We start from the raw sequence: 8,328 nt of genomic DNA, 5'->3' as shown, positions 1-8,328 counted from the left end.
TAGTGATTTCCCCCCTTGTCAGCACATGAGCAAAATGAAAAAGCCGGAAAAAAGGCCTTGCTTCGCCTGACAGTCCATTTTAAAGAAGTATTGCTTACAATTTCAGGACGGTCGCCGAGCCGCCGTCCAGGCATCTATTGAGGGAAGTGTTAAGTATGTCAGCATGTGGTGAAAAGCAATCAATGTTTAGGTTGGGGCTTTTGCTCCCAGATTAACAAAAGATGGTGACACAGATAGTGATCAAAGGCCTTCCTGCCGGACTGTCAAGCGGATGGTTTCCCACAAGGAAACAAATCATGGCATCTGTCTGCTGTTTCCCACTTTTGACGACCAGAAGAACCATCTAGGATTATATTATTTAATTTTAAAACAAGTGTTGCTCTAGTGTACGTCATTTAATAAAGTAAATACCGGCTGAGGAAGTGAGAGAGCAGTACTTACTTATCGAGTTTACAAATGGAAGCACTTCTAATATAACCAATAGATACTGTGCATTATGATGGTGCAGTTCGCCGGGGGGAGGGGGAGAGGTCACCGCAGTATTGAAAATATAAGATAAATACATTACTGTTGGGGAAAGTGGTTGGTAATGCAAATTAACTGCAGACACAAAATGACATCTGTTATGAGTAATAAAGCGTAAACGGGTGTGAAAGTTCATGTAATCCCCCTACGTGTATCCCAGTGCAATTGCACCCCGGGACTAATGAAAATTCAACACAAGACACTCTGGGAAGTTTGTAGCTGCACAATAAAATGCATTACATTTTCGAAGAATAAAAGTATGTAAAAAAATAATTATCATCAGTGATTTGTAGCTGTTGTTCCTTAAAAAATGTAAGTGACATTTGGCTCAACAGTGATAACATTAAAGAGCTGGTAAGCACTATAACTTAATTAAACACTGTTATATGGCAAACGAGTATTCTAGTGAAATTACATCTCGGGACTAGAATGTCAGAGTAGCATCTGCATGGGCACCAAACGAATGACCACTGTCAAACTGCATGTCCATTAAAGCTGATTGGTTGCCCCTGAAAATCCAGTCTTACGAAGCCAAACTAACTGGTGTAACGCCATAAAGGACACCATGGCTTGACCAATCAAATCAGTGGTGTCCTTTCCACACCTAATGATTAACCTAGCCGCCTGTTGCCATCCGAAATCTACTGACCCAGATCGTGCCCATTAGCACCTCCCCTTCCCCCAGTAAATCATATGCCTCTCAAGAGGGTAGCCTAGGCTAAATCCATGACTGACCCGGATGAAGAACATCAAATAAGGGGGGGGGAGGCAGCCAAATGTAGATCAGCCACCCATTTTTACGTATTGGCCAAGGAAGAGCTGGCTTTCGAGAACAGTCCAAGAGGAGATAGAAGGTGAGATGATTCTAACCTGCTTGCTTCGTCCAACATCGAAATCCAGCTATCCATCATAGGAGGATCTTTGGGCACTGGTAGCACAAAAAGAACGCCTTCATTTCCGTCCACAAACTGTTTGTTCTGTAAACTGTGCCAATTGACGCGGTCACTGCCGTTTTAACCTCTGGATGAGAAAGGGGAAGGTTGTTGGATGTCGGCGATACTGATAACAATGAGTTGAGGGGATGTTGATGCCTCAAACTTCGGCGTGGTCATGCATCGACTGCGATTCGGAGCCTATTGGGGCCAGTGAAACATCCAGTAGGAACAGATGTCGCTCCGGAGTTGGTCGACGGCACCGGCGTGAACCCAAAAGGGCTGTGCACCGGCATCACTGTATCGAAGGGCTTCACTGCAGCTGAGCCCATCAGTGAGGACGTAGTTTTTGCAACCATCACCTCTTTGGGGCCCGCTGATGCTCATGGGGAAAATGCGAACCCAAATATATGAAGAGCATCATAATACAAAAAAAGGCAGGGAAGCAATGGAGCGACTCGTGCGCTGAGTCCTCAGCACGAGGTCGTGAGGAGTTGCATGAAACCGCAGTAGTTTTATAGAATCCCCAGATCACTTACGACTCTTACTGTGGGATGTTGACGGGGACTTTTAATGCATTCAACACGTAAGGACGTCGTTTTTGCAACCATCACCTCTTTGGGGCCCGGAGATGCTCATGGGGAAAATGCGAACCCAAATATATGAAGAGCATCATAATACAAAAAAGGCAGGGAAGCAATGGAGCGACTCGTGCACTGAGTCCTCAGCACGAGGTGGTGAGGAGTTGCATGAAACCGCAGTAGTTTTATAGAAGCCCCAGATCGCTTGTGACTCTTACTGTGGGATGTTGACGGGGACTTTTATTGCATTCAACACGTACCTGATAATGCACGCCCCACGAAACAAGAGCGGCCGGGAAACTGAAAGTACGGCCGGCCAGCAGCCAGCCATGAATAATTAGGGGAGGAGAAGCCGCACAGCACACGCTGGGAGAAGCCCTTTGATGATGTGCTGTGCGGCCGTGAAAAAATGCAATTAGGAGGGAGGGAGGGAGGCTGATGCGCGTGCTTGTTTGGTCACGTGATTCACGTGAACTCAAAGAAAACCGCACGAACGAAACCCTTGGTTTCACGAGTATTTTGAGCACTTGAATTCACGCTCCGCTCAATGCGCTTGCGCGCATTGATAGGTCGCGAGACCTAAAAACCAATACGACTCCACAGAAATGTATAAATATGGCAACTGCTTCACCTGCAAGATACACATGATGTACTGAATGATTAACACAGGCCATACTGTGTTCCTAAAAAGGGCAGTAAACAAAGCAAGGTGGCCCTACAGAAGCACAAGCGAGTCTTTATGCAACTACATTACATAATATTGTAAATCGAAGAGCTCAGTTGTTGCATATCATGGTCAATAAATTCAAATCTTTATTCGGATTAAAAATCCATAAAAGATGTGCAGAATGTAATACATTACAGTAATCATACTACCTGTTGTTTTTAAAATTGCATTGTAAGAAATAATACACGGTGTTAAAAGCAACATTGTTACGTTACTAAAAGGCAGGCGGAAGTCACATGACCTTGTTCTATTTGGTACATTTTTTGGGTTTAGTGGCCATATCCTTCAAGAGCTGTCTGCTTTTCTTGGAGGAGGAAAGATTAACTCATTACCAAGCAAAAGCTCTGTTATCTCAAGCCATTAAAGATAATGTGGTAACCCAGTAACCCTCAGAACCTGGGTATGTATGCAAAACGATAACAGTGGTTCTGTCCTGGATCCATGTCATAAAAATAACATTTAATTATTAATGAAGGAAACACACAAACACATGGATGGTATACAGGGTTCAGGGAAATGAGTTCCTATTTACTCTTGGGATGAATCACTCAAATTATACACGGCTGTCCAACAAAATAATGCACGTAGGACTGTGAAACACTTAGTGACTGATCGTGCTTAGTGACATGGTGCTGTACACAAATAATAACATAAGGAACATATAATCACACAAATGGAAGAGATATTTTACACAAATGTCCAAAATTAGATGCATAAACCACAGCAGGGTAATGTATTCCTTATTCTAGTTGTGGGGTAGCGTGGACAAGTTGAACTAACAACGTCGACGTTTCGACTCTAAGATGTAGTGCAGATTCATAAGCATCTATGGCGGGTCTTCATCAGGACAGGCAAAGATAAGACAGCCTGGTGGACCGGAAGTGTAGTAATTTACTTTCTGGTATATTATTCTTGAAGGTGTCAGACGACGCCATTCATGGTCGTCTGTTCTATGCAGGCGTGATTTTAATTCCTCACCATCCGGCGGAAATAAGGATGTGTGCCGCCGTAGCGATCACCCAGAATAGAGAGAGTCAGGAGAAAGACGTCCTCGTCCATCTTGTGCTCGCAATAAATGCGATAAATGCTCGCACAAGACGGACGACCCTGAATTGTGTCGGCTGACACATCCACGAATAATATACCATATATATAATAATATAGGTAAAAGAAGGTTACGTTTTTTCCTCAGTCTTTCATTATCCTAATGTGGCTTGAAAGGGTTCCTCTGGGTAGAAATACATTCTTATTATTAAAGCCAAACATTGTGGTACATTTTAAATTCTGAGTATGTGCTTCTCCAGACAAATATTCTTAAAATGTAATGCCTACTAATATTGGTGAAATGTGACTCCTACACCTTATAATGCTCATTGTTTTATGTAACATTTCCTATAGAATAATTTACAAACATATGCTTAATTGGCTCTGTAAAATGTGTGTATGGTGTAAAGTGCTCTGAAGTCCTACACTGGTATGAGTAGCACTATTTAACAAATGAAATGAATGTGAGACAGGCTATGGCGTAATATGGGCACTGGTGGAGGGGGATAGTGAAGAGATTCATGGAGAAGGAGTTTTTTTGGGGGGGGCGTCAACAAGGATTGTAGCACTGGGCCCATCAATGCTCTTAGTTGTATGCAATATGTTAAACAGCGCTTCTGGACTAAGAACATTTAGCAGCCTTGACTATACTGTAAAATATATTGTGCCAGAAACAGGCATGAACATTACTCAAATTCGCATTATGTGTAAGTGAACCAATAAAATAATTTGAAAAATACTGTTGCTAGGGGCAGAGATTGTAAAGCAATTCAAACGTGTAGTAGCAAAGAATAGGATGTCTGACTGAAGCCTCATCTTCCCCTCACCTGACTTTTGGGTTCTCATAATAATTTATTTCCCATCCGAGGTCCTTATTTGACTTCGCTTGACAAGTGATGGAAAATACGTACTGGTTTGATCTGGTGTTTCTTTGCGTGTTCCTTTTATACTCTTCATATATATACATTACATACAAATCAAAATCACCTTAAACCTCAGTGTTATAGATCTGGAAGCCAATACAAATGGGTGCAACAGAAGGCTCTCTACTCAGGCTCTAACTTTGCCCATTCAGAACATAGAACGATCATTCTGCGCATGCTCCTAGAATCCGGAAGTGCACTCAAGTAGTGGCCGCCCCGCCTAATACTGACACAACTCGAAGATGGTCGCCATTTTGGAACGTTCTATGCTTGTATTAATCTGCCGAGGCAGGTGAGGCTTTCCCAAGAAATAAGCCAGTGATGGGTTTGTCCGATGGTGATAATTATTCTAAATGATTAGTGCACATTTTAGATAAACACTGAGTTTTATGTCACAACGGATGTCACCAATGAGCACGGGGTTCTATACGTCCCAATTTTGGGGGCACGTCTGATCATCAGAGACCCACAAGTTTAACTCAGTTTCCTGTTGTTTTTTTTTCCCCATTTTTAGTTGAACTGCAAATTTTAGGGGGTTTTTGGGCGATTGCTTGACGTTAGCGTGGAAATAAAAATGACAATGAATAATGTTCTGTTATACCAGTGTACGGATTTATTTGTTAGGACAACATGAATCTTTTCTTAATATGTTCGTATGCTTCCATGTAAGAATGAACACGACAGACGTGATACACCTGCATGGCATGAAAACAGGAATTTAGAGGTGGTTCTTTGTCAGTTCCTCGTTAGTATAGTGGTCAGTATCCCCGCCTGTCACGCGGGAGACCGGGGTTCAATTCCCCGACGGGGAGGACATTTATTATTTATTTTTTTTAACACTTGTTTGTTTAACGTAACGTGCAATAATGTTATATCTATTTTCTATAAGCCAAACTTTTGATTCAATGTTCGTTTTTGTGGGCTTTTGAATTTTGATGATGCGTTTTTAAACTTTAATAGTGAATAAAATAAAGTAGCCCATTAAGTAATTGATAAACAATTTACATTTGAATAAAACTTCTTTGTTTTGTCCTACAAATCCACGCGGCTGTCGATTGTTCACTACCCAGGCGCGTACCTTCCATTGTGCAGCAGGTGCAGTGGCACAGGGGCCCACTGAACACTTTTACTTCTGTATTTCACACTTCAGACAGCGGCTAGGAGTGCGAGCTTTTCCTTTTTTGCACTACAGTCCATAATTCTATGTCAGGACAGGAGGCTCCGATTATGCTTTCTCATTTCTTTAATGAAATGCTCAGCAGCCAATAAAAACAACCAAAAAACTACATTTCCCATGAACACCAGGGAATAACCATAGAGAGCAGTGTATAAAAGGTCCCAACATTAGTCTGTCTTCCTCTTTCTTTGCTGCTCCGCAGCCAGTTAAGTGCATTTTTTCTCTTCTAAGCATATTGTTACTTGGTTGACTTTGTTGCTTCTCTTACCTGTTGTGCTTTGCACATTGGGGTTCACGTGTTTGGGGCTTCGTCTCCGTTCTTACTACGTGTTTTTCTCCGCTACTGTTGGGCGGTTTTCTCCCTCCATTTGGAGCGTGTGGTTCACCTCCGTTTGTTCCGAGCGCTGTCTCGCGCTTGTGTACTTTGGTGGAGCGGGAGCAGGGGTTTCCGTTTCCTTAGGGGAGCGCGAGCGCTCTCGAGACGGTGTTTGGTGACAGGCGACAGTCGCGCATGCGCACTGTCCTATTTCCGGTTTCGGAGTTTCTCCTCAGAACTGGTTGAGTGACGACGTTCTTGGCGTTCTGCCCACGGCCTGTCTCCAGACTTTAACCCCGTCAGACACCGAGGTCTCTTGAAGACTTGGGTTGCAACATTGTGGCATAGGCTCTGCCTAGAGTGTTTTGGTGCTGTGCAGGCTTTGGCTCCTTCCACGCTTGAATAGTTTCTAGAAGTCGGACCCGGTCCTGCTTCGTTCGAAGCCTGCTTTGGGGTCTCCACACTCCCCCTGACTGGTGTTTTGACACCCCGGATTATAGTCGTCTTGTGGGCATTTACTTTTCTACCTTGTAGAATGGCGGAATATTATGACGCTGATGACGACTACTGCTATGATGTCGAGGAGGAGGACTCCTTGGAACAGAATTTGGTGGAGCAGTTGGACAGAGGGGTCCAACACTCTGTTAACAAGGCACTGGTGCGTGCTATCAACCCTTTGAAGCGTCACCTGAATCTTTATGCACAACAGCAGGGTTGGCTTCCTGCTGCCAAGAAATCGGCTAAGTCGCCGGTTAATCCTCATAAGGCAGACTTTCAGCGCCTTGCGAAGAGTTTGGCGACGGCTCCTTCCGCTTCTTCTGCTCTGCATGAATCGGAATCAGATAATGCCCACTCTTCCGCGTCTTCGGATCATGCTTCACCGCCTCCTCGGAAGAGGGTCTGTAAAGAACATTTTGTGGACGCCCCTGAGCGTCCTCCGGTGCTTAATTTTGAGCCGGCGGATATTATCCACCCGAACTCTTCAACCTGGATGCCTTCTCCTGCAGTGGCTGCCTATATTGAGACTCACATTCGTCAGCCTTTTGAGGCCTCGGTTCGGGCACGGTTGCGTTCGGAGTGCCCGAGACCGGAATTGGCGGACCATTTAGCCAACACTCTTGAGGTTGACCCCATGATGGTCACGTACCTGAAGAAGTATGCCAAGGACCCTAAAAAGGGCCTGGATAGATCTTGGCGGTCCTGTCAGGACAAGATGCTCGACTTGCTAGCCCCGCTCACCAAGATCTTGGATCTCGGCTACAAGGCTGAAGAGGCTTCTGCTCTGGTGAACCCGAAGGAATTGATCGAATGGGCCCAACGGGCCATATGTTATCTGGGTAATGCTAACTCCGCGATGTCGGCAGAACGTCGCAGATCCATCCTCTTAAAACTGGATCCGAAACTTTCGGAACTAGCCACTTCAGAGTCTGGTCCTGAGGCTCAAGGACTGTTGTTCGGTCAGCCGTTCCTGAAAGAACTCACTCGTTTTGTCTCCACGTTCAGCGGGATAGACAAGGCGCAGGCCTCCTTAAGGCGGGCAATGCGCCCGGTTTTTGCAAAGGCCGGACGAGGTAGGGGACGCTCGTTCGGCCGTGGCTCTGCGAACCAGTCCCAGAGGGGAAATTCCTCTCAGCAGAGAGGTTCCTATGATTCCGGCTACTCCACCCGAGCCAACTTCTACCCCTCAAGGAAAGGAAAAGGCCAGTACGGAAAAGGCCGTTCTGGCGGCCAGCAAGGACAATACCATGATGCCTCCTCTACAGGTGAGCCTGATTCATGCATGCGATGTAATGTTGGGGGGTCGCATTCAATTTTCCTGCAAAATTGGCACATAATCTCCAGCGATGCCTGGGTGCTGCAAACTGTTCAAGGGTTCAGAATAGAGTTTTATCACCCGGTGCATCAGTCCCGTCCTCCCCCTTGTTTGCATTTTCCTCTGAAGGACCAGGTTTGTCTCTCCGAGGAAATAGACACCCTCCTCAGGAAAGGGGCGATTGTTCCCACGACCCGTCATCCCATGGGGTTTGCCAGTTCAGTCTTTCTGGTCGAGAAGAAAGGGGGTGGGCTCCCGCCTAGTTCTCAACCTGAAAGACTTCAACGGGG

General features: G+C 45.2%; 1 non-coding gene across 1 annotated transcript; it reads left to right on the top strand.

Moving 5' to 3' along the window:
- Positions 1–5,472: 5,472 nt before the first annotated feature.
- On the top strand, positions 5,473–5,544 carry TRNAD-GUC (transfer RNA aspartic acid (anticodon GUC)). The gene has a single exon. It is a non-coding gene; the product is annotated as a tRNA-Asp (tRNA).
- Positions 5,545–8,328: the final 2,784 nt, after the last annotated feature.

This window comes from Lissotriton vulgaris, chromosome 1_1, assembly GCF_964263255.1.
Source record: "Lissotriton vulgaris chromosome 1_1, aLisVul1.2, whole genome shotgun sequence".
In the NCBI taxonomy this organism is placed as follows: domain Eukaryota; kingdom Metazoa; phylum Chordata; class Amphibia; order Caudata; family Salamandridae; genus Lissotriton; species Lissotriton vulgaris.
The sequence above is the reverse complement of the archived record's forward strand: the minus strand, read 5'-3'. Positions and strand labels throughout refer to the sequence as shown.